Source organism: Equus przewalskii, chromosome 9 (genome assembly GCF_037783145.1).
Source record: "Equus przewalskii isolate Varuska chromosome 9, EquPr2, whole genome shotgun sequence".
In the NCBI taxonomy this organism is placed as follows: Eukaryota; Metazoa; Chordata; class Mammalia; order Perissodactyla; family Equidae; genus Equus; species Equus przewalskii.
The window spans coordinates 6,083,896-6,110,905 of record NC_091839.1 but is presented as its reverse complement, the minus strand read 5'-3'; the positions used below and the strand labels follow the sequence as shown (position 1 = coordinate 6,110,905).

The 27,010-nt window shown below is 42.0% G+C and overlaps 1 long non-coding RNA gene across 1 annotated transcript; it reads left to right on the top strand.

Moving 5' to 3' along the window:
• Positions 1–52: 52 nt before the first annotated feature.
• On the top strand, positions 53–26,621 carry LOC103547712 (uncharacterized). Its single transcript, XR_011522213.1, has 5 exons — positions 53–360; positions 555–718; positions 2,690–2,796; positions 20,759–21,374; positions 25,266–26,621. It is a non-coding gene; the product is annotated as an uncharacterized lncRNA (long non-coding RNA).
• Positions 26,622–27,010: the final 389 nt, after the last annotated feature.

Below are 27,010 nucleotides of genomic sequence, written 5' to 3'. Positions count from 1 at the left end.
TGTCCAGCGATGCGGTGAGACACGATTGGGACCGGCGACAGAGAAAGGGCGCGAAGAGATGACGACAAAGGGCAAAGGGCGAGGTCCAACGGCCCAAGCCCAGCTGGCCTACTCTGGCTTCGGGCCTTCCCTCGCCTGGTTCTAGGCGGTCGGCACCAAACAGGCCCCGCTGGGGGTGCACACCGCCCGGGACTGCGGGGCTCGCTCGGCCTCGGCCCGCGGGGAGCTTCGGCGACCAGGCCTGCCAGCCGCCATCCCTGCCCCGTTGGGTCCCCGGGGGCAGAACCTGCTCAAAGCCAGGGGCTGGAGCAACCCTGACCCACCGTGGCGGGCAGGCAGCTTGCAGGGAGCGCCAGGTAGGTGGGCGGGCCGGGGCCGTGCTGTTTCCCCCGGGGACCAGCTCTGCCCAGGCAGCCTGGGAGCCTGCAGGGGGCCATGTGCGGAGGTGCAAGAGAGACAGGCCAGCAGGGACGCACGAACCCCCAGCTTCTCCCTTTAAGGCAGCCGCCATAGAGGACACCAATTTTCCCTCCCTCCACCGCCCATACAGGTAGCTCAGAGCTCCGGGCCCTGCCTTCTCCCGGAACTTCTCTAGCGCTTCTCCACATCCTGGAGCCAGGAAAGGGTAGGAGCCGACAGCATCACCACGCGGGCAGCGAAGCTTTCTGTGATGGGGACCCACCTGGACGCTGCCTTCCACAGCATGTCTTCCTGCCAGGCAGGTTCTCTTCACTTCTCTTTTGTGAAATCGGTAAAACGGCATTTAAGCCTTAGAACTTTTTTCAGGTCATACAGGTGGGAGTGGCCAAGCCAGGATTTGAACCCAGTCCGTCTGATTCCAAAGCTCCTGAATTTAACCTCCTTGGACTGCGGTGCCTCACCACAATAAATGTGTTACCATGTTTATGGTCCTTAGGTACTTCACATCGTGGCACACCTCTAATGAGCACACGTGCTCTCCACTAGGAGGTCTGAATTGGTTCAGCTTATAGGTGGACCATTGGCCACACTGGGCTCCAGGCTCCTCAGAAGATGTAGGCAAGATGTTAGCCGAGAAATCAACATAAAGGTCAATCTGGACTATGAAGCTCTGGGGGCCCAGGAGAAACAAAAGCAAAAACACTGTGTAAAGATGAAATCCAGTACCTGGAAGGTCTGTGGGGTTTCTGCCACCTCATGGAGTCCACGGACAGCAAGCCAGACCAGTGGAAATGACCAGCAGAAAAAGGACAGTCCAACCCACCGTGTGGAGATGCTCCCACGTGGATACAGCAGTTAGAACGAACTGAGAGGAGGACAGTCACTCACGAAGGACATGTCAAAAAGAAATGTCCCAACAATGAGATACCACTACACACCTATTAGAATGGAGGAAATCCAAAACACTGACAACACCAGGTGCTGGAGAGGATATGGGGCATCAGGAACTCTCATTCGTCTATCGTTGGGGGAATGCAAACCGCTTTGGAAGGCAGTGTGGCAGTTTCTTACAAAACTAAACACACTCTTGCCATGTGGTCCAGCAAACATGCTCTTTGGTGTTTACCAAAATGAGTTGAGCACTTGTGTCCATACAAAAACATGCACATGGATGTTTAGAGCAGTTTTATTCATAATTGCCAAAACCTGGGAGCAACCAAGCTATCTTTCAGTAGGTGAATGGGTAAATAAACTGTAGTACATCCAGACAATGGAGTATTATTCAGCGCTAAGTAGAACTGAGCTATCAAACTATGAAAAGACATAAAGGGACCACCAACTGTCAGCATATCCCCCTAGGTCATTTCTCTTCTCATTGATCCTTGCAGCCAACCACGCAGCTGTCTGTGCAAGGACAGGAGATACATACCAGGGGGTACGGGACCCACCTGGCTTTAAAGGCTTGTGCCCTAAGGGCACCAGTATCTCTTGTAATAATTCCATAGACCAGTTTCAGGATCCTGGCTGGAACTGACAATTTGCCAATGTTGACTTCTTCAGTCTACTGCGTGGGATGTATCTTTTTATTAGGTCTTTTTAAATTTTTCTCTCAGAAAATTTGTAGCAGAGTCAGCAAATTATAGTCAACTAGCCAAATTCAGCTCATAGCCTGTGTTTGTAAAGCAAGTGAGCTAAGAATCATGTTAAATTTTTTAAAGGGCCGTAATGAAATTTAAAAGAAAACAAAAAAGAATATGCGACAGAGACTACATGTGAGCCAGGAAACTTATATTGTTTGCTATCTGGCCCTTTAAGAGAAAGTTTGCCACTACTGTTTGTAGTTTTCTGTGTACAGAGCTGGCTCAGCTTTTGTGAATTTATTCCTAAGTATTTTATGGAATTTGTAAATATTATTTTAAAACCATTTAAAATAATATTTAAATATTATGTCTTAAATATTTAAATATTTATGTCTTTTAAATAGTTTACTTTGATAGTACACAGAAAATACATTTATCTATCTATAATCTATTCACCTACACAACACACACACACATAATATACACACTATATCGATATATATAGACCTTGTGTACTGGGGCCTTGCTCAATTCACTTTCACTTCTGGTAGTTTCTTTGCAGATTCCTTTGGGTTTTCTACGTGCACATAATACTTTCTGTGAATCATACATCTCTGAATAAAGTCAGTTTTACTTCTGTTTTAATCTGTATATCTGTTATTTCTCTTCCTTATCTTCTACATTTGCAGAGACCAACAATTGTCAGCATAGCAACACCGGGCCTTTCTCTTCTAGTTGAGCCCTGCAGCTGTCTGTGAGTGATCTCCCAGGGACAAGGACAAGAGATGCATTTCAGGTGGGTGCAGCGTCCGCCCTGGCTGGAAAGCCAAGGACACCAGCATCTCTTGTAATAATTCCGTATACTAGCTTTCAGTGTCCTGGCTGAAAATGACAATGTATCAATATTAACTTTCCAGTCCACTCTGATGATACATGTAGTAGGATACAGAAAAAAAAATAGTTTTTTCCTTTTTTTCTTTACATTGACCTTGTGTACTGGCAACTTGGTAAGTTCACTTTTTACTCCTTATAGTTTCTTTGTTTATTGGGAAATATTTCCTACACACGCAATCATGTTTTCTATGCATAAAGGCACTTTATTTCTTCCTTTTTATTCTGTATGACTTTTATTTCTTTTTCTTACCTTTTACACTTATTACAACTTCTAGTAAAATATTGAATACAAGTGGAGACAGCGGATAACCTTTTCTAGTTCCTGATTGGAGGAGGAAAGTGTTCAGTATGACGCTAATTGAAGATATTTTATAGACGTGCTTCGTCACATAAAGGCTGTTTCCTCCAATTCCTTCTTTGCTGAGGTGTTTTTTTGAAAGGGGTGTTAAATTTTGTCATTTACTTTGCCCAAAGCTGTAGACATAATCATATGACTTTTTTGTTTATTCTCTTAACATAATGAATCACACTGATTTATTTTTGAGTGTTAAACCAACCTTGCATTTCTGGGACAAACCCCACTTGTTCATACTAGATCATCCTTTCATGTTTGGTTGAATTTAATTTCCTAAAATATGAAAGAATTTAGTATGTCTATATTCATGAGAGTTATTAATCCGTTGTATTATTTTCTTAAGTTTTGTTATTAGAGTAATGCTGGCCACATAGAACAAGTTAGAAAAAATTGCCTTCCTCGCTATTTTCTGAAGGAGTGCATGCAACACTGGTAAAATAGCTTCCATGTTTGTTTGATAGAATTCACCAGTAAAATCATTTGACCTGCAATCCTTTTCCTGGAAAGATTTTTTAGTCCCTTCTTATCCTTTCAGTATCTTTCAGATCTGTATTCATGCCCCAGTTTTATTCATGATATTTGTAATTATTTTTCATTTTTTATAGCTTTATTGAGATGTAGTTCACATACTCATACAACTTACTGATTTAAAGTGTACAGTTCAATAGTTTGTAGTATATTTACAGATATGTGCAACTCTAATGGAAAAACACACTCCTGTGTGTCTCCTTTATTCTCACGTTACTCCACCATACTACTTCACTTCTGATACCAGATGTGTGGGCTTTCCACACATCAAGTAATTCTCCAGTTCTCAGTGGACACTGACCACGTGTCCTACAAATTTAGCTCCATTCTGACACCATCTACCTGGAGATGGTGTCAGATCCTTCAGGTTAAGGGCTTAGTCTCACAGGACTGTCCCCACTTCAGATGCCAACCTCAAGCTCAGGTTGTCACCTGTGCTTCCGACTGACTGGCTATGAATTGGAGGTTCCCACGACTTCCTCCCTGGGTTTGATTAATTTACTAGAGCAGCTCACAGAACTCAGGAAACCAGTTTACTTACTGGATTACTGGTTTACTACAAAGAATATTTAAGAATATTAATGAAAAGCCAGATGAAGAGATACAAAGGGTGAGCTCTAGAATGGTCCTGAATACAGGAGCTTCTGTTCTTATGGACTTTGGGGTACACCACCCTCCTGGCACATGGATGCGTTCTGGTTTACCAACTTGAAAGCTCTCTGAATTCCGTCCTTTTGTTTTTTTGTGGAGGTTTCATTACATAGGCATGGCTGATTAAATCACTGGCCATTAGTGACAGAACTCAATTTTCTCCAGCAACCTCTTGCCTCCCTGGAGGTGGGTGGAGGGACTGAAAGTTCCAGTCCTCTAATCACATAGTTGGTCACCCTGGCAACCACCCTCCATCCTTAGGTTCATCATTCACTGAAACATCCTTATGTGGCACACACGTCTACAGTGATGTGCTGCATAGCACTGGCCCACATCTATGACAGTGGTCTCATAAGATTAGTACCATATAGCCTAGATGTGTAGTAGGCTATACCATGTGGGTTTGTGTAAGTGCGCTCTGTGATGTTTTCACAATGACAAAATTGCCTAATGATGCGTTTCTCAGAATGTATCCCCATCATTAAGAGACACATGGCTGTATTTCTTATTATAAATCGCAATATCACAGCAACCATCACCAAAGTCAATTTTAGAATTCTTTATCACCTCCAAAAGAAACCCCCTACTGTTCAGCTCCAACTCTCTATCCCTCAACCCCTTCAAGCCCTAGGCAACCACAGTCTACTTTCTGTCTCTATAGATTCCATGTTCTGGACATTTCCTATGAATGAAATCATATAATATGTAGTCTTTTGTGACTGACGTTTTTCACTCAGCATAATGTATTCAAAGTCCATTCGTGTTGTAGCATGTATCAGTACTTCATTCCTTTTAATGACCAAGTAACGTTCCATTGTGTGGATGCACCACATTTGTTTATCCATTTGTCAGTTGATGGACACTTGGATTGTTTCTACCTTTTGACTATTGTGAATAACGCTATAAACATTCAGGTACAAGTTTCTGTGTGGACATATGTTTTTATTTCTCTTGTGTACATGCCTTAGAGTGGAATTGCTGGGTCATAGGATAACTATGTTTAATACTTTGAGGAACTGACAGACTGTTTTACAAAGTGGCTGCACCATTTCACATTCCCACTAATGGTGTTTGAGGGTTATAATTTCTCCATATTCTCACCAACACTGTTCGTCTTACTTTTTGATTCTAGCCATCCTGGTTGGTGTGAAATTGTCTATTACCGTGTTTTTTTTTTTAGTATCTTCATTAATTTTCTTATTGAGGTAATATTGGTTTATAACATTATATAACTTTCAGTGCACCGCATTATATTTGAACTTCTGTGTAGACTACATCATGTTCATCACCAAAAGTCGTTGCCATCTGTCACTTTACAAATGTGCCGTTTTATCCCTTTTGTACTCCCTCCCCTCTTGCCCTCTGGTAACCACCAATTTATTCTCTGCTTCTATGTGTTTGTTTATTACTGTTTTCTTTTATCTTCTACGCATGAGTGAAATCACACAGTATTTGGCTTTGTCTGTATGACATATTTCTCTTAGCATAATACCCTCAAGGTCTATCCATGTTGTGGCAAATGGCAAGATTTCATCTTTTTATGACTGAGAAATATTCCATTATATATATATATATGCCATATTTCCTTTAGCTATACATCCACTTATAAGCAATTAGATTGTTACCAAGTCTTGGCTTTTGTGAATAATACTGCAGTGATCCTGGGGTGCATGTATCTTTCAAATTAGTGTTTTTGTGTTTTTTGGATGAATACTCAGAAGTGGAATAGCTGGATCATATGGCAATACTGTTTTTAATTTTTTGAGGAATCTCCATACTGTTTCCATGGTGGCTGCACCAATTTACATTCCTGCCAGCAGTGTACGAGAGATCCCTTTTCTCCACGTTCTCTCCAACACTTGTTATTTCTTGTCTTTAATAACAGCCATTCTGATGGCCGTGAGGTGATATCTCATTGTGGTTTTGATTTGCATTTCCCTAATAGTTAGTGGCGTTGAACATCTTTTCATATACCTGTTGGCCATCTGTATATCTTCTTTGGAAAAATATCTGTTCAGATCCTCTGCCCGTTTTAAAATTGGGTCTTTTGGGGTTTTTTTGCTGTTGAATTGTATGAGTTCCTTATATATTTTTGATATAACCCCTTATCACATACATGATTTGTGAATATCTTCTCCCAGTTGGTTGGTTGTCTTTTTGTTTTGTTGATGGTTTCCTTTGCTGTGCAGAGCTTTTTAGTTTGCTGTAATCCCATTTGTTTATTTTTTCTTTTGTTTCCCTTGCTTGAGGAGACATGATATTCAAAAAGATACTGCTAAGACTGATGTCAAAGAGTGTATTGCCTATGTTTTCTTCTACGATTTTTAGGGTTTCAGGTCTTACATTCAGGTATTTAATCCATTTTGAGTTTATTATTGTGTATGGTGTAAGATAATGGTCTACTTTCATTGTTTTGCATGTGGCTGTCCCATTTCCCCAGTACCATTTATTGAAGAGACTTTCCTTTCTCCGTTGTATGTTCTTGGCTCCTTTGTCAAAGATTAGCTACCTGTAGATGTGTGGTTTTGTTTCTGGGCTCTCAATTCTGTTCTATTGATCTGTGTGTCTGTTTTTCTGCTAGTACCATGCCGTTTTAATTATTATAGTTTTGCGGTATATTTTGAAATCAGGGAGTGTGAAACCTCCAGCTTTGTTCTTTTTTCTCAGGATTGCTTTGGCTATTTGGGGTCTTTTCTTGTTCCATATCAATTTTAGGATTCGTAGCTGTCTTTCCATAAAAAAATGTCATTGGGATTCTGATTAGGATTGCGTTGAATCTGTAGATTGCTTGAGGTAATATGAACATTATGACTATGTTATTTCTTCCAATCCATGAGCAGGGAATATCTTTCCATTTCTTTGTGTCTTCTTTTATTTCTTTCAACAATGTTTTATAGTTTTCATTGTACTGGTCTTGCATCTCCTTGGTTAAATTTATGTCTAGGTATTTTCTTCTTTTTGTTGCAAGTGTAAATGGGGTTATATTCTTGATTTCTCTTTCTGCTAGTTCACTGTCAGTGTATAGAAAGGCAACTGATTTTTGTGTATTGATTTTGTACCCTGCAACTTTACCGTATTTGTTTATTATTTCTAATAGTTTTTGGATGAATTCTTCAGAATTTTCTCTATATAAAATCATGTCTCTGCAAATAGTGATAGTTTTACTTCTTCCTTTCCAATTTGGATCCCTTTTATTTCTCTTTCTTGCCTAATTGCTTGGGCTAGGACTTTCAATACTATGTTGAATAAAAGTAGTGAAAGTGGGCAGCGTTGTCATGTTCTTGTTCTTAAAGGCATAGCTTTCAGTTTTTCACCATTAAATATGATGTTAACTGTGGGTTTGTGATATATGGCCTTTATTATGTTGAGGTACTTTCCTTCTATACCCAATTTATACAGAGGTTTTTTTTAAAAAATCACAAATGGATGTTGAATCTTGTTAAATGCTTTCTCTGTATCTATTGAGATAATCATGTGATTTTTATTTTGTTAATGTGGTGTATCACATTGATTGATTTGCAGGTGTCAAACCATCCCCACATCCCTGGAATAAATCCCACTTGATCCTGGTGTATGATCCTTTTAATATATTGTTGTATTTGATTTGCTAATATTTTGTTGAGCATTTTTGCATCTATGTTCGTCAGCGATATTGGCCTGTAATTTTCGTTTTTTGTGTTGTCCTCATCAGGGTAATGTTGGCCTCATGAAATGAGTTAGGAAGCATACTCTACTCTTCAATTTTTTTGAAGAGTTTGAGAAGGATAGGTATTAAATCTTCTTTGAATGTTTGGTAGAATTCACCAGGAAAGCCATCTTGTCCTGGACGTTTGTTTTTGTGGGAGGTTTCCGATTGCTCTTTCAATCTCTTTACTAGTGATCTGTCTATTCAGATTCTGTATTTCTTCTTGATTCAGTTTTGGGAGGTTGTATGAGTCTAAGAATTTATCCATTTCTTCTAGATTATCCAATTTGTGGGCATATAGTTTCTCATAGTGTTCTCTTATAATTCTTTGTATTTCTGTGGTATCCATTGTTATTTCTCCTCTTTCATTTCTGATTTTATTTTTTTAATTTGAGTTCATAATAGTTTACATATTGTGAAATTTCAGTTGTACATTATTTCTTGTCTGTCACAATATAAGTGCTCCCCTTCACCCCCTGTGCCCACCCCGCTTCCCCTGGTAACCACTGAACTGTTTTCTTTGTCCATGTGCTTGTTTGTATTCCACATATGAGTGAGATCATCTGATGTTTGTCTTTCTCAGTCTGGCTTATTTTGCTAAGCATAATTCCTTCCAGATCTTTCCATGTTGTTGTAAATGGGATGAATTTGTCTTTTTCTCTGGCTTAGTAGTATTCCATCATCATATATACACCACATCTTCTTATCCAATCATCGGTCAGTGGGCACTTGGATAGTTTCCATGTCTTGGCTATTGTGAATAGTGCTACAATGAATGTAGGGGTACGTATGTTACTTTGGATTGTTGATTTCGAGTTGTTTGGGTAGATACCCAGCAGTGGGATGGCTGGGTCATAAGGTAGTTCTATTTTTAGTTTTTCGAGAAATCTCCATGCTGTTTTCCATAGTGACTGCACCAGTTTGCATTCCCACCAGCAGTGTATGAGGTGCTCCACATACCTCTCCAACATTTCCACACCCTCTCCAACATTTGTTATTTTTAGTCTTAGTGATTATAGCCATTTTAACAGTGCAAGGTGGTATCTTAGTGTAGTTTTGATTTGCATTTCCCTGATGATTAATGATGTTGAACATCTTTTCATGTGTTTATTTGCCATCTGTATTTCTTCTTTGGAAAAAAGTCTGTTCATCTCCTCTGCCCATTTTTTGATGGGTTGTTTGTTTTTTATTGTTCAGTTGTGTGAGTTCCTTATATATTATGGAGATTAGCCCCTTATTGGATACATGATTTGCAAAAATTTTCTCCCAATTGGTGGGTTGTCTTTTGGTTTGATGCTAGTTTCTTTTGCCTTGCAGAAGCTCTTTAGTCTGATGAAGTCCCACTTGTTTATTTTTTCTTTTGTTTCCCTTGTCTGATAAGACATGGTATTTGAAAAGATCCTTTTAAGTTCAATGTCAAAGAGTGTACTACCTATATTATCTTCCAGGTGTTTTATGGTTTCAGGACTTATCTTCAAGACTTTGATCCATTTTGAGTTTATTTTTGTGTATGTCATGAGATAATGGTCTACTTTCATTCTTTTGCATGTGGCTGTCCAGTTTTCCCAACACCATTTATGGAAGAGACTGTCTTTTCTCCATTGTATGTTCTTGGCACCTTTGCTGAAGATTAGCTGTCTGTAGATGTGTGGTTTTATTTCTGGGATTTAAGTTCTGCTCCATTGATATGTGTGCCTGTTTTTGTACCAGTACCATGTCGTTTTGATCACTATGGCTTTGTGGTACATTTTGAAGTCAGGGATTGTGATGCCTCCAGCTTTGTTCTTTTTTCTCAGGATTGCTGTAGCAATTTTGGGTCTTTGGTTGCCCCATATGAATTTTAGGATTCTTTGCTCTACTTCTGTGAAGAATGTCTTTGGGATTCTGATTGGGATTGCATTGAATCTGTAGATTGCTTTGGGTAGTATGGACATTTTAACTGTGTTTATTCTTCCAATCCATGTACATGGAATCTCTTTCCATCTCTTTATGTCATTATCTATTTCTTTCAATAATGTCTTATAGTTTTCATTGTATAAGTCCTTTGCCTCCTTAGTTAAATTTATTCCTAGTTACTTTATTCTTTTTCTTTCAATTGTAAATGGAATGGTATTCTTGAGTTTTCTTTCTGTAAGTTCGTTATTAGAGTATAGAAATGCAACTGATTTTTGTAAGTTGATTTTGTATCCCACAACTTTACTATAGTTGTTAATTATTTCTAATAGTTTTCTGATGGCTTCTTTAGGGTTTTATATATATATGAGATCATGTTGTCTGCAAAGAGTGAGAGTTTCACTTCTTCACTCCCTATTTGGATTACTTTTATTCCTTTCCCTTGCCTAATTGCTCTGGCCAAAACCTCCAGTACTATGTTGAATAAGAGTGGTGAGAGTGGGCCTCCTTGTCTTGTTGCTGTTCTCAGAGGGATGGCACTCAGTTTTTCCCTATTGAGTATGATGTTGACTGTGGGTTTGTCATATGGCCTTTATTGTGTTGAGGTAATTTCCCTCCATCCTGATTTTTTAAGAGTTTTTATCATAAATGGCTGTTAGATCTTGTCAAATGCTTTCTCTGCATCTATTGAGTTGGTCATGTGGTTTTTATTCCTTGTTTTGTTAATGTGGTGTATCACGTTGATTGATTTGTGGATGTTGAACCATCCCTGTGTCCCTGTGATAAATCACACTTTATCATGATGTATGATCTTTTTGATGTATCGCTGTATTCGGGTTGCCAATATTTTGTTGAGGATTTTTGTATCTATATTCATCGATGATATTGGCCTATAGTTTTCCTTTTTTGTCGTGTTCTTGTCAGGCTTTGGTATCAGAGTGATGTTGGCTTCGTAAAAAGTGTTAGGAAGCATTCCATATTCCCTAATTTTTTGGAATAGCTTGAGAAGGATAGGTATTAAGTCCTCTCTAAAAGTTTGGTAGAATTCCCCAGGAAAGCCATCTGGTCCTGGGCTTTTATTCTTTGGGATGCTTTTGATTACTGTCTCCATCTCTTTACTTGTGATCGGTCTATTCAGATTCTCTATTTCTTCTTGATTCTGCTTTGAGAGGTTGTAAGAGTCTAAGAATTTATCCATTTCCTCTAGATTGTCCATTTCATTGACATAGAGTTTTTCATAGTATTCTCTTATAATCCTTTGTATTTCTGTGGTACACATTGTTATTTCTCCTCTTTCATTTCTAATTTTATTTATCTGAGCTTTCTCTCTCTTTTCTTAGTAAGTCTGGCTAGGGGTTTGTCAATTTTATTTATCTTCTCAAAGAACCAACTCTTTGTTTCATTGATCCTTTCTACTGCCTTTATTGTTTCAATAGCATTTATTTCTGCTCTGATTTTTATTATTTCTCTCCTTCTTCTGACTTTGGGCTTTGTTTGTTCTTCTTTGTCTAATTCAGTTAGGTGTAGTTTGGGATTGCTTATTTGGGATTTTTCTTGTTTGTTAAGGTGTGCCTGTATTGCAATGAATTTCCCTCTTAGTACCGCTTTTGCTGTATCCCAAATGAGTTGGAATGGCATGTTATCATTTTCATTTGTCTCCAGATATTTTTTGATTTCTCCTTTAATTTCTTCAATGATCCATTGGTTGTTGAATAGCATGTTGTTTAGTCTCCACATTTGTCCTTTTCTCAGCTTTTTTCTTGTAATTAATTTCTAGCTTCATAGCATTGTCACCAGAAAAGATGCTTGTTATTGTTTAAATCTTCTTAATTTTATTGAGGCTTGTCTTGTCTCCCAACATATTGTCTATCCTTGAGAATGTTCTGTGTGCACTTGAGAAGAATGTGTATTCTGCTGTTTTTGGATGGAGTGTTCTATATATGTCTATTAAGTCCAACTGTTTTAGATTTTCATTTAATTCCACTGTTTCCTTGTTGATTTTCTGTCTGGATGATCTGTCCAATGATGTGAGTGGAGTGTTGAGGTCCCCTACTATTATTGTGTTATTTTTGATATCTTCTTTTAAGTTTGTTAATAGTTGCTTTATGTACTTTGGTGCTCCTGTGTTGGGTGCACAGACATTTATAAGTGTTATGTCTTCTTGGTGGAGTGTCCCTTTGATCATTATATACTGCCCCTCTTTGTCTGTCTTATCTTGAAGTCTACTTTATGTGATATAAGTATTGTGACACCTGCTTTCTTTGGTTTGCCATTAGCTTGGAGTTATCATCTTCCATCCCTTCATTCTGAGCCTGTATTTGTCATTGGAGCTGAGATGTGTTTCCTGGAGGCAGCATATTGTTGGGTCTTGTTCTTTAATCCATCTCGCCACTCTGTGTCTTTTTATTGGAGAATTCAATGCATTTGTGTTTAGGGTGATTATTGATATATGAAGGCTTAATGCTGCCATTTTATCACTCGTTTCTGGTTCTTCTGCATTTCCTTTGTTTATTGTCCTGTGTATTTTGGTCTACCAATCGATGTAGTTTTTTATGTTGTGTTTATTTATTTTCTCCTTATTTATTATTTGTGTCTCTGTTCTGCTTTTTTGTTTAATGCTTACCCTGAGATTTGTATTCAAGATCTTGTGGATAAGATAGTCCCTTTTCAGATGGCCTCTAATTTCCTTAGACTAAACCAGTTCAGTCCCTTTTCTCCTCCTCTCCTAAGTTGTTTTTCTCACATCTTATTCCATCTTGTGTTATGAGTTTGTGGTTAAAATGACAAGATTGTCTTTGTTTTTGGTGTTTTCTTTCCCTTTGTTTTTAATGCTATACTTGATTATTTGCTATCCTGCTCTGATTCTGTCTACCTATTTAACTCCTTACTCTGTGCTTTGTAACTCCTTTGTCCCTTTGTTTTTTTCAGGTATGAGGGCCTTCTTGAGGATTTCTTGTAGTTGGGGGGTCTCGTGGCTATGAACTCCCTTAGCTTATGTTTGTCTGGGAAAGTTTTTATTTCTCCATCATATCTGAAGGATATTTTCACTGGATAGAGTATTCTTGGCTGAAAGTTTTCATCCTTCAATGATTTGAATATGTCATTCCAGTCTCTCCTAGCCTGTAAGGTTTCTGCAGGGAAATCCAATGAATGCCTGATGGGGGTTCCTTTATAGGTTATTTTCTTCTGCTTTGCTGCCCTTAGTATTCCCTCTTTGTCATTGAGTGTTGCCAGTTCCACTGCTATATGCCTTGCAGTAGGTCTTTTTACATTGACATATTTAGGAGATCTGGAAGTCTCTTCCACATGGATTCCCTTTCCTAGGTTTGGGAAGTTCTCTTCTATTATTTTTTTGAACAAGCTTTCTACTTCATTCTCCTTCTTTTCTCCTCTTGAATACCTATAATTCTTATGTTGCATTTCCTGGTGGAGTCGGATATTTCTCAGAGACTTTCTTCATTTCTTTTTGGTCTCAGTTCTCTCTCCTCTTATATCTGGAGTATTTCAACATGTCTATCTTTGATTATGCTGGTACGCTCCTCTGTGATGTCCACTCAAGTGTTCAGGGAATGTATTTTGTTTTATCTCTTCCATGGTGTCTTTCATCTCTGATATTTCTGATTGGTTCTTCTTTATAGTTTCAATCTCTTTTGTGAAGTAGTTCCTGAACTCGTTGAATTGTTTCTCTACATTCTTTTACCTCATTGAGTTTTTTGATGATAGCTGTTTTGAATTCTTTGTCATTTAGATTACATATTTCTGTGTCTTCAGGACTGATTTCTGGGTACTTGTCATTTTCTCTCTGGTCTGGAGATCTAATATAGTGTTTGATATTGCTAGAGGGAGTTTCTCTGTTCTTTTGAATCCTGGGGTCATTTGGTCACAGTTACCACCCAGTGCCACTGGGTGGGGGTCAAGAGCCACTTATTCTGAGCCCTTTGCTTTAAGCTGAAATCCCAGGGGCTGGAGCTGTGTGGAGTGGGTGGGGAGAGGGGTACTTTCTCCTGCATCCTCTCAGGGTTTTCTCCTTCTGCTATCCTGGGGTGTTGGCTTCATAACGTCAGCCCCTGTGAAAGCTTTTGCCCTAGTAGAAGGCTTCCCTCTAGGCTGCAAGGGCCCTTGGGAGTCCTTTGTGTTCTTGTGAATGAACGTCTCCTCCCCTGTTCCTTCCCTCTCGGAGGCTGCCCGCAGTCCTGGATTGCAATCTTCAGGGGAGGGAGTGAATATTTCTCTTACCCTGTTCCACCTCCTCTGAGGGAAGCTGCAGTCTCTCTGCCCTCCGTCACGTGGCTGTGTGGGTCTCTCCAACAATTTTGTGTTGTGTTTGGAAGTCATCTGTTGGATTGTGGATTTTTTTTGTTGTTGTATATTGGAGGGGAAAGATTTCTGAGAGACCTCACTCCACCATGATGCTGACGTCACTCCCTGATTTTATTTATTTGAGCCTTCTGTCTTTTTTCTTAGTGAGTCTAGCTGAGGGTTTGTCAATTTTGCTTATCTTTTCAAAGAATCACCTTTTAGTTTCATTGATCGTTTCTATTGTCTTTTTAGTCTCTATTTCATTAATTTCTGCTCTGATTTTTATTTTCCTTCCTCCTACTGACTTTGGCCTTCATTATTTCTTCTTTTTCTAGTTCTTTTAAGTATAGTGTTAGATTGCTTGTTTGAGATTATTCTTGTTTGTTGAGGTAGGACTGTATTGCTATATACTTCCCTCTTAGTACCACTTGCTGCATCCCATAGATTTTGCTATGTTGTGTTTTGATTTTCATTTTTCTCCAGGTATTTTTAGATTTCTCCTTTGATTTCCTCATTGATCCAATAGTTGGTCAGTAGTATGTTGTTTTGTCTCCACATTTTTGTGACTTTTCCAGCTTTTCTCTTACAGTTGATTTCTAGTTTCATACCATTGTGGTTGAAAAAGATGTTTGATATGATTTACATCTTCTTAAATTTATTGAGACTTATTTTGCTCCCCAACTTATGGTCTATCTTTGAGAATATTCCATGTGCGTTTGAGAAGAATGTGTATTCCTCTGTTTTTATATGGAATGTTTTATATATATATCTATAAAGTCCATCTGGTCTAGTGTCTTATTTAAGACCAGTGTTTCCTTGTTGCCTTTCTAACTGGATGATCTATCCATTGATGTAAGTGGGGTGTTAAAGTCCCCTACTATTATTGTGTTGCTGTAAATTTCTCCCTTTAGGTCTGTTAGTAGTTGCTTTATATACTTTGGTGGTCCTATGTTAAGTGCATATATATTAATAAATGTTATACCTTCTTGATGGATTGTCCCTTGTCATTATATAATGTACAGGTTTGTCTTTTTGGCTTGAAGTGTATTTTCTCTAAGTATGGCTACAGCCACTTTCTTTTGCTTGCTGTTTTATTGGAGTACCATGTTCCGTCCCTTCACTTTGAGCCTATGTTTGTCTTTAGAGCTGAGGTGGATCTCTTGGGGGCCGCATATTGTTAGGAATTGTTTTTTAATCCATCCAGCCACTCTGTGTCTTTTGATTGGTGAATTCAATTCATTTATAGTTAGGATGATTATTGATATATCAGGGCTTACTAATGCCATTTATCTTGTTTTCTTGTTGCTCTATATTTCCATCGTTTTTCTTTGTGTTTCTGTCTGCCATTTCAGTTTATTGGTTTTCTGTGATGTGTTTTTCAGTTTCCTCTTTTTTTCTGTTTTGTCACTCTGCTCTGAATTTTTTTATTGTGGTTACCATGAGGTTTATATAAAAAATCTCAAAAATGAGATAGTCCTTTTTCTGCGGATAGCATCTTATCTCTATTTGTCTATGCAGGTTTCATCCTTTTACTCTTCTCCTTCTATGTTTTTGTTGTCACAAATTATCCCTTTTTGTATTGTCAGTTACCAAATTGAAGTGATTACAGTTATTTTTAATGCTTTCTTTCCCTTTAGCCTTTACAGTATAATTGTTTACTAAGCTATTCTGATATAGAGTTGCAATTTTCTGATTTTTATCCTGTATTTATCAATTTTCTTAAAGCTTTGTATACCTTTGCCTCTATTTTTAGGTAGAAGAGCTTTTTTCAAGATTTCTTGAAAGGCAGTTGTAGTGGTAATGAACTCCCTCAGCTTTTGTTTGGGAAAGACTTTCTCTTTGATATCTGAAGGATAACTTTGCTGGACAGAGTATTCTTGGCTGACAGTTTTTATCTTTCCATATTTTGAGTATATCATTCCATTCTCTCCTGACCTATAGTTTTCTCCTTAGGTTATTTTTTTTTTTCTCTTTGGCACCCTTAATATTCTTTCTTTGTCATTGACTTTCAACAGTTTTATTATCATGTGCCTTGGAGAACGACTTTTTGCACTGAGATAATCATATGTTCTATTAGCTTCATGCACTTTTAAATCCAGTTCTTTCCCCAGGTTTGGGAATTTCTCAGCTATTATTTCTTTAAATAAGCTCTCCATTCCCTTCTCCTTCTGGGATACCCATTATCCTTATGTTGCTTTGCCTAATTGAGTTGGATATTTCTCAGAAAAATTCTCCATTTTAAAAAAATCATAGTTCTCTCTTCTCTTCCACCTGAATCATTTCTAGAGTTCTATCTTTGAGCTCATTAATTCTCTCTTCCATATGGTCTGCTCTATTTCCAATGCTTTTACTTTATTCTTCATCTCATTTATTGTGTTCTTCAGCTCCAGGATTCCAGTTTGGTCCTTATTTAGAGTTTCAATCTCTGTGGTGAAGTACTCCTGTTCATTAATCTTATTCCTGAGCTCGTTGAACTGTCTTTCTGAGTTTTCTTTTCTTCTCTTTTGGTGAGGAAGATTGGCCCTGAGCTATCATCTGTAGCCAACCTTCCTCTTGTTGCTTGAGGAAGATTGTCCTTGAGCTAACATCTGTGCCAATCTTCTTCTATTTTGTATGTGGGATGCCACCACAGCATGGCTTGATGAGCAGTGTGTAGGTCTACACCAGGGATCTGATCCCATGAACCCCAGGCAAAGCAGAGCATGCAAACTTAACCACTATGCCACCAGGCCAGCCTCTCTCTCTGAGTCTTCTTGTAGCTCATTAAGTTGCTTCCTGACAGCTATTTGGAATTTTCTGTCTGTTAGATCACAATCTTCTGTGACTTCAAGCTTGGTTTCTGGGGTATTGTCATTTTCTTTTTGTAATACTGTTACTGTAGTTTTTCATGTTGCTTGATGAGTTGTTCCTCTGCCTACACATTTGTGGTAGCAAACACCTCTCTTGTCTGGGTAAGGTTTTGTTTACTTTAGTTCTGTCTGCTTCTGGTCGTATTTGAGAGCCTTCTCTTTCCACTCAGCACTGCCTCTGCCAGAGATGTCATCAGTGCCCTCGTTGTAGTGTTGCACCACTGAGGTTGCTGATGCCTTGCTGCTCATGGTGTCACTGCAGTCACAGGGTTGCCATTGGGGTCATTGGGCTGGCAAACACCTTTGCTCCTTATGGGGTCACCTGGGTCACTCATTTCCCAAATGTGAGGAGGGAACGGGGGAGTGGGGCAGAAGCCAGGATCACAGGCACCTCCACAGCATCTGGGTTTTTTGGGGCTGCAGGCACTGCTGCCATGGTTGGTGGGGGCAAAATCGTGAGTGCCACCATAGCTGGGGGGGACCAGGGTCATGGGCTTTGCTATTGCTGTTACTGGGCTCTCCACAGCCTTGGGTGGTCTGCTGTATGCACCACCTGTGCTGCTGCTTCTGGAGGTGCTGGGTTTGTGGGTGTCACCACAGCTACCACGTGGGTCAGGGTTGCAAGTGACACCACCAGTGCCATGGCAGGAGGTGTACCTGGCTCACAGGCACCTCTGGGGTTCCTGGAGCCTCTGGTTTTGGGCACCAGCATGGTTCCTGGAAGCTTAGGTCATGGGCACTGTGGCTGCTGCCAGCGGCCCAGGGTCTTGGATGCAGCCACCACTGCTGGAAGGGCTGGTGTTGGAGGTGCTGCCACCAGGGGAGGGGAAGGGGGCTGGGTTTCAGGCACCATTGTGGTTCCTGGAGCCTCTGATCTCAGGTACCACAGCAGTTCCTGAAGCTTTTGGTCACAGGCACCACCCACCACTGCTGGGCAAGGAGGAGGGGCTGAGTCACAAGTGCCACTGCAGTCCCTTGGAGGCCCTGGTCTCAAGTGCCAGTGTGATTCCTGGAACCTCAGGTCATGAGCTCTGCAGCCACTGCTGGGGGTCCTGAGGTCTTCGATGCAGTCCCACTGCTGAGAGGGCTGGGATTGAAGGTACCACCACTGGGGGAGGGGAGAGGGCTGGGTCACCGGTACTGTCAGGGTTGCCAGAGCCTCCAGCCATGGGTGGCACAGTGGTTCCTGGTACCTCTGGGAGTGTGGTTTACCTGGGGCCTCTGTTCATGGGCATTACCAGAGTCACTGAGGCCTCTGGTTGCAGATGCAGCCACAATTCCTGGAGCCTCTGGTGTTGGGAGCTGCCACTGATGCTCCCCTGGTTCCACCACCTCCACAAGGTCCAGTCCACCCACCTTCAGATGTACAGATGTTTGGACTTCTCAGGTGTTCTGGTGTGCCATGCAGAGAGTCCCCTGTTGGTCTACAGGTGTCCTACTGGTTTTAACTTAGAGAGGAGAGACAAAGGGAATAACTCAACCTACCATGATGCTGACGTTACTTCTCATCTTTTGTAATATATGCATTCAATGCTTTAAATTTTCATTTAGCACTGCTTTCACTGCATCCCATAAATTTTGATAAGCTGTTTTTTCATTTTTATTTAGTTCAAAATATTATTTAATTTATCTTGATATTTCTTCTTTGATCCATATGTTACTTACAAGTGTGTTTAATCTTCATGTATTTTCAGATTTTCCAGTTATCTTTAAGTTATTAATTTCTAATTTAATTCCATAGTGGTTTGAGAGTAGACATTGTATGAATTATAATCTTTTAAATTTGTTAAGCTCAGGGCTGGCCTGGTGGCACAGCAGTTAAATTTACATGTTCCACTTTTGTGGCCCGGGGTTCTCTGGTTCAGATCCCAGGTGCAGACCTATGCACTGCTTGTAAAACCATGCTGTGGCAGGTGTCCCACCTATAAAGTAGAGGAATACGGACACGATGTTAGCTCAGGGCCAGTCTTCCTCAGCAAAAAGAGCAGGATTGGCAGTAGATGTTAGCTCAGGGCTAATCTTCCTCAAAATAAAATAAAATAATTAATTAAAATTTTTTTAAAAAATTAAAAAAAATAAATTTGTTAAGCTCATTTTATGGCCCAAGATATGGTCTATCTTGTTGAATGTTTCATGTAAGCTTGAGAAGAATGTATATTCTGCTCTTTCTGGATGCAGTAGATGTCAGTTATATCTAGTTTATTGATCACGTTGTTGAGTTCAACTATGTCCTTATTGATTTTCTGCCTGCTAGATCTGTCCATTTTTGACAGAAGGGTGTTGAAGCCTCAAAGTATGATAGTGGATCCATCTGTTTCTCTTTGCAGCTTTATCAGTTTTTGCCTCATGAGGTTTGATGTGCTGTTGTTGTGTGAATACACATTAAGGATTCTTAAGTGTACTTGGAGAATTGGCCCCTTTATCACTGTGTGCTGCCACTTCATCCCTGATAACTTTCCTGGCTTTGATGTCTGCTCCGTATGAAATTAACATAGCTATTCCTGCTTTCTTTTGATTAGTGTTAGCATGGTATATTTTTCTCTATCCATTTACTTTTTTTAAAAAAAAGATTGGCACCTGAGCTAACATTTGTTGCCAATCTTCTTCTTTTCTTCTTCTTCTTCTTCTTCTTCCCAAAGCCCCCCAGTACATAGTTGTATATTCTAGTTGTGGCATGTGGGATGCCACCTCAGCATGGCCTGATGGGCGGGGCCACGTCTGCACCCAGGATCTCAACCGGCAAAACCCTGGGCCACCGAAGCGGAGCGCACAAACTTAACCACTAGGCCACAGGGCCGGCCTCTATCCATTTACTTTTAATATATATGTGTCTTTATTTTAAAGTGGGTTTTTTCTAGAGAAGATATACATGGGTCTTGGTTTTTTGTCCACTCTGACAATTTCTGTCTTTTAATTGGTGAATTTAGACCATTGATGTTCAAAGTGATTAGTGACATGGTTGGATTAATGTTGACCTTTTTTGTTACTGTTTTCTATCTGTTGCCTTTGTACTATATTCCTATTTTTGTCTTCCACTGTTTTTCTTCCTTTTGTGGTTTTAATTGAACATTTTATATTATCCCATTTTCTCTCCTTTCTTAGCATATCAGGTGTATTTCTCTCTTTTTTAACTTTTTTTAGTGGTTTCATCAGCATGTGCAGCTGTAACTTGTGGCTATACCACATCCTATTACACATATTTATATATAATTTATATAAATATATGTGTTTTTCTTGTTCTTGTTAATTGATCCTCTGCTCATGTTCTTTGCTCTTTTACTCAACTGTGGAGGAAAAATTGACTCATCTGAGTGGTCATGTGTTGAGCAAGACTTAATTTTTCACAGTTCTCTGGTTCAGCAAATAGGATGTGTTATAGCCACACTTTATATATATATTTATTCATATGAAACCATCTGAGTGAGAAAGAAAAGGGCTCATTGAGACAAATGGGTGAGGCACAAGGGGGCAGCATTAGGCAGCAGGGGGTCCTGCCCATCCAGCACTAGAGGAAAACTGGCCTGTAGCTTGCGTCTACCAGGCTAACAGTTGAAGCCAGGTACGGCATGGTTGATACTTACTGATGTCCTTCTGCTTTCCACAGTGGAACTTCTCCAGGCCAGTGTGCTGACTTCTGACCAGCCTCATCTGAAAGCACACCCTTTACACAGACACAGACACCCTGAGGTACTGGGCCTCCAGCTTGCTCTAGGAGGACAGAGGACGACGGGTTAAGTTTGTTTGATATAACTAGAAGGGGCTGTGCCTCCTCCCAGAAGAGCAAGGCCCATTCATGGCGATTAGCAAGGCCCACCACTTCTAGCTGGCTTTTGCTTATAGCAGCTGAGACACTGTTTCTTTCAGTAGAGGGAAATCAATGGGCTGGTGATCCAACACTTCGGACTCCAAAGAAACCAGGACAGGTGAAAAAGGTGCCCCAGGGTGAGACTCCTGCTTGCTGTGCCCATGCCGGAGCTACGTCTTCTCTGAAAGCCAGCAGCAAAAGTGCTGACGTTTCGATATTTCCTCGTTGGTGTTCACTACTCCACATCAAAGGGGGAACTCTGTCTGGGCAGGCCCCAGGCATTCTGAGTGAAGATGAGAGCAGAAGTGTCTAAAAGTGTATGGTGGTGTCCCATGAGACTGCAACAGATGTGCTCTGACTGAGATCACCCCAGCTGCTCTGAATAATGGTAGGAACAGAAATATCCAGAGCACAGGTATGGAGCTGCCTTCTCCCATTGTACCACCCAGGTTCTGGACTGTGCCCAGGTGCTCTGACAGCAGCATTTCCAATCGCAGACATGGTGCTAGCCTCTCAGACCGTGGCAGATGTGCTTTGGCCAGGTGAACAGTAGGTGTCTGATGGGAGGCAGGAACGGAAGTATCTCCTGGCATACCTTTTCTTCTCAGTGGCGCAGGTTTTATCATAGTAACAGGTTTCCTCTGAGTAGGTGGGCCCCAAGTGCTCAGACCAGAGACAGGAAGACTCCAAATGCAGTTGTGGTGTTGGCCCTTCCCGTCACAAAACACGTGCTCTCTTTAGCTAGGACCCAGGAGCTCTGACTGTAGGTAGGAACACAAAGGCCTCCAAGCACAGGTGAGATGCTGGCTCCTTCAACTGCCACAAACTGTAGGCACAAAAAGAAGTATCTCCAGCATGGGGATGGTGCTGTCCTCTTAATTGAAACAGATGTTCTCTGGCTGGACAGGTCCCAGGTGATCACAAGGAGGAACAGAGTATACAGCACACGTTCCTTCTCAGTGATGCTGTTTCCTCCAGTGGTAGTAGGTATGTTTTGGCTGGACTGGCTCTAGGTTCTCTCATTATATGTGGGAAGGAAAGTGTTTCCCAGGACAGATTTGCTCTCAGTAATGCTGGCTGTCCGATTTTAACAGGGATACAAAAGGTTGACAGGACCCTGGTGCTCAGGTCTGAGTCTCCCCCAACATGAGCCATGGTTCTGGGTGTCCCACTTGTCCTTGCTCCAAAGCTGAGTGTTCAAGACATGGTGCTGGCGCCTCAGACATACACAATGACCTCAAAGCTGCCACTACCCGTAAGGGCTGAAAATCTCATAAATCCAAATGGGTCTGGTGTGGTGTTGGCAAAAGATGAGCAGGAGTCCTCAGTGCTATGCCTGCTGGTGGATGAGCCAATAGGGAAACAGCTGAAGTGCCACCAAAGGCTGCCTGGGTGCTGACAGTGATGCCAAAGTTGGAAGATGGGAATGTCAAACTCCCAAAAGGTGACTGAGTTGTGCTCCTATTGGGTTCCATGGCTGCAGGATAGGTTAAGTGTGGAGATTTTGCTTGGGCTGCCAGGTTTCCCAAAGGGAAAGAGTTGTCAAAGCTGTCAAGAGGAGGCAGGAAGATAACAGACTAGGAATTGAACATGGTACCCACCTAGATTTCACTGGAGTCAAAGGCAGGCTTGGATGCCGAGTCTGAAGAGGGGCTGGTTATTGGAGTGAAGTGACTGCAGAATCAGTGGTCGCTGGGCCAGAAATGACAGCAGCATGGGGGAGAGTGTCTCCCTGTCGCTGCCAACATAGGCTCCTGAATTTCAGCTGAAGGGTGGTTCCTGCCCCAAAGGGAAGGTTGAAAGTTCAGGTACAGCTGCTGACCATAAAAGCAGGTGGGCTGGTGGCAACTGCGACCTTTGCGGGGGATATCTGCTGCACGTTGCGGGTGCTTGGTCAAATGGGAGGGAGCTCACGTGGGATCCTGGTGAAGACCTGAAGATGAAAGCCCGGGAAGGCAGGGCGATGTTGATATCAGTTGTAGCAAAGTCCACAGCACCCCAGGAGGTCCAATCTGAAGATGGGCAGACTGGGATGGTGGAAGTGATTGCAGAGGCAGTGATGGGCTGGCTGGTGAAGATAGGGATACTGGTGAAAGGGACTTGAGGAGTCTGTGAGAAAAAGGGAGGAAAATCCACATACACAGGTGTAGGTGACTCAATTCTACAGTAGGTAGGCTGTAAGGGGAGGGATGGGTGCTGGGAGGTTAAGAGAAGTAGAAGATCCTGCAGCGGTGACCAAGGGACTGGAATGCAAAGGGCCTCTCTTCTCATTATTAAGGGGAGCTCCCAATATGGGTTGGAATCTAAAGTGACAAACAGCAGGAATAGCAAAAGAAGGAGAGTTAGAGATTGCACTTCTCATCTTATGATCAGCATCTGGTGTGGGGGATGGATGGGTACAGGGGCAGACAGGATTGGTGGCCCAACAGACGGGTCAGTCAAATCAGTGACCGCTAATTTGATAGCATCCAGAATCTGCAAGGGGGAAGTGGCCAATGGCAATGTAACTGCAGTCCCCAAAACAAACAGGGAGAAAAAAGAGGCAGGCTGGGCGGAACTGATGTTGGAAGTGCCTCAGTTTTCTCCTCCAACCTTGTGGTTCCATTGGCTCAGTGTTATTCTCCAAGCCGAGGTCTCCAGCAATGACCATATAAGAAAGATGGGAGGTGGGGGCAGCTCACCTTGACTCCACAACAGTGGCAGTGGCAGCAGTAGTGGCAGCAATAGTGGCATTGAAAATTTCCATTTACAGAGCCTGCAACTGACAGACGTGGGTGGTGACTTTCTTTGACAGACTGTCTGAAAGCTTTCCTCTCTGAGTCTTCTTCTTTGACTTCAATAAGGCTGGAGAGCTGAGTCAGTGGCCTTCATCAAGCTCTTCCCTTGTCAGCCTCTCCGGCAACGGGAAGCTAGGCTGGGCCAGACAGTCCTGCCGCACCTGGATCAGTGGTATAAAGTGGCATTAAGCCTCTGGCAGGGCTGTGTGAGCCGGTGATGGTACAGCCCTTGGTGAAAGAGCTCATGCAAGACGTCTGTGATATCTTACCTAAGCTATCTTCTTGGAATAGAGGCGCAGGAGTGCTCCCAAATACATGACAACTCCACTCGTCACCGGGAGCCTGGATGCTGATGGTGCATTTCCATGGCTATGGGGGCCCCCTTTCTGATAGTCCTGCCTTTGGACACCTTTTGATTCTCTTCCTCCTTCAACATCGCCTCCCCTCACACACCTCGTGTCTTCAGCTCAGTCTCCTTTAAGCAAGGATCTGGAGGGTGATTGCATGGCCCAGGCCTTGCAGAGGATGACTGCTTGATAAAGAGGCAAAGGAGAAGGAGAGTCAGTTTGTCCATGGAGGAGGGATTTTTACCATTCCCGAGTGGCTGGACACTTGGAGGTACAAGAAAGCAGCAGCAGCTTCTTCAGAGAGTGCTCTCGGGACCCTCAGAGAGAAGCACTGAGGCTGCCTAAGCTGATATGGCCTCTTAGGAGGCATGTAACACCCAGGGGCAAAGGCACTAGATCCAGGTGGAACTGCCTAGGAAAAGGGCCAAGGAGAGGCACGGAGGTAGCGGGGTGATCTCAGCCAGAAGGGGAACACAAGTGTGGCTGGGGCAGGGCAGGGCAGGGCAGGAGCGCAGCTTGCTGAGGATGTTGCCCAGGAAGGGCAGTTTGTTCGCTGTCTGATCCTGGGGGTATAGACTCAATTTGGGGGGCTCTCCTAGGTAACTGCTCCTTCATGGTGAACCATGTGCCATTCCCCCAGAAGGTGGTAACACAGCATTGGAACATGCGATAGAAAAGTGCACTAGCTAAGCACGCACCAGAGAAGGGCGTAAGGAAGAAATGCCAAGGCATGGGGCGAGGCCCAGAGGCCAAACCTCAGCAGGACTTTCTGGCGCTTCCTGACAGCCTCCTGCTGGTCGCAGGTGTTTGGCACTAAACGGATCTGGTGGTTTGATGAGACTGTTCATGACTGAATTCCAAGAGCCTGCATAACGGTCACTGCCAAGTCACTGTGTCTGCAGGCACCACAGTGCCTGACTTGAGGGCAGGGCCATAGGCAAGCTGTGTTCTGGGGTCTGCTAGTCCTTTTCCCGAGCCAGCCAGAGCAGGAGAACAGCCTAGCCCTGCCAGGGTGGGGGCCTGGCTTGTGGAAGGTTGGGGTCGAGAGATGTGTTGGCGAGGCGAGGGGTCAGCTCTGTCTCACATGGTTACTGTGTGCCCAGTGTGGGATGGCTGCAGCAGGGCATGTGCTAAGGTGGGGGCAGGGGGAGAGGTGAATTTACCCCAGCTTCTTCCTTTCAGGCAACCATCACGGATGCCCCCAGGTAACTCCTACGACCTACCCCCACCCCATCCATGCTGGTAGGTGAAGGCTTGGAACACCACCTCCTCCAGAGGCCACTCGAGCTCCTCTCCAGTTCCTGGAGTCACACACACCTTTTCTGTGGCCACTCTGGGAAGGCGAGTGTCACGAGCATCACCAGCTGGACTCAGAAGGTTTCTGAGGCAGAGACGTGGTTACTGTACCACAACACATCCTCTCCCGGCAGGCAGTTTCTGTTCACTTATTTTTACAAATTTGGTAAAACAGTGTTTAAGTCACAGGTGGTAGTGGCCCAGTCAGAATCTGAACCCAGGTTGATTCCAGAGCTCACGCGTTCAACCACCAGACGGCGGTACCTCCTCAACAGGGCCCATCATGCGTTACCATTTTTGACACCTACTACAGTTACACATCCGTAATGAACACAGCCTCGGCCTATGAGAAGGTCTTCTTTGGCTCAACTCATCAGTCAACCTTTGGCCAGACTGGGCTCCAGTCTCTCAGAGAAGGTAGGACAGGGCCTGCAATTGGTGACACATCCCTATGAGGCATCTCTCCTCAGTATGAGCCTTGCAGCAAACTGTGCATCTGTGCGAGATCTTCTCCAGGTACACGGACACCAGATGCACATCAGATGGGTGCTGGATCTTTCACAGCAAACCTTATGCCCCAAGGGCACGAATATCTCTTGTAATAATTCCATAAACCAGCTTTCAGGGTCCCAGCTGAAATGAACAACTTACCGATATTAAGTTTCCTAGTCCACAAGAGTGTGGTACAACTTTCCCTATTCTGGGGTATTTTAAAAAATCTTTCTCTCAGATAATGTTTTGTAGCAGGGTTCCAAACATTACAGCTCATGGGTCAAATTTGGCCCACAGCCTATTCTTGTAATGCCAATGAGCTTAAAATGGTGTTAACATTTTAAAAAGGTTGTAAAAACCAAACAAAACAGAAAAACAGAAGAATATGCAACAGAGACCATACATAAACTGCAAAGCGTATAACATTTCCTATCTGGTCCTTCACAGCAAAAGTTTGCCAATCCCTGTTCTGTACTTTTTGGTGCAAAGGTCTTGTACAGTATTTGATAATTTATTACTGGTACTATATGAGGTTTTTAAAATGATATTGTAGATGCTATCTTTTAAATTTTAGTTTTCAATTGTGTACTGGTAGCATATAGAATATGCAATTGGCTTATACATATTGATCTTGTATGCTGGAACGTTGCTAAATTCACTCCATCCTTCCGTTAGTTTGTTTGTAGGTTTCTTATGATTTTCTACAAACTCATTCATATTTTCTGTGAATAAAGAGAGTTTTACATCTTCCTTTTTAATCTGTATGCCTTTTGTTTCTTTTTCTTACCTTTATATCTGCTGTGACATCCAGCCAAACACTGAACAGCAGTGGAGACAGTGGGCATGCTTTCTCCAGGCTCCAGATCTTGAGAAAAGTGTCCAGTAGGCCGTTAGCTGGAGTGTTTTGAACATGTGCTTCTCATATAAAGGAAATTCTCCCCAATTTCTATTTTGCTGAGAGATTTTTTTTGAAAGGGGTGTTGAATTTTTCAACTACTTTGCACACACATTTGAGATAATCATATGGCTTTTCTCCTTTATTCTCTTAATATAGTGAGTTACATTGATTGATTTTTGAATGTTAAACCAAGCTTGATTCCTGGGACAAACCCCACCCAACAGGTGGTCACACTAGATCA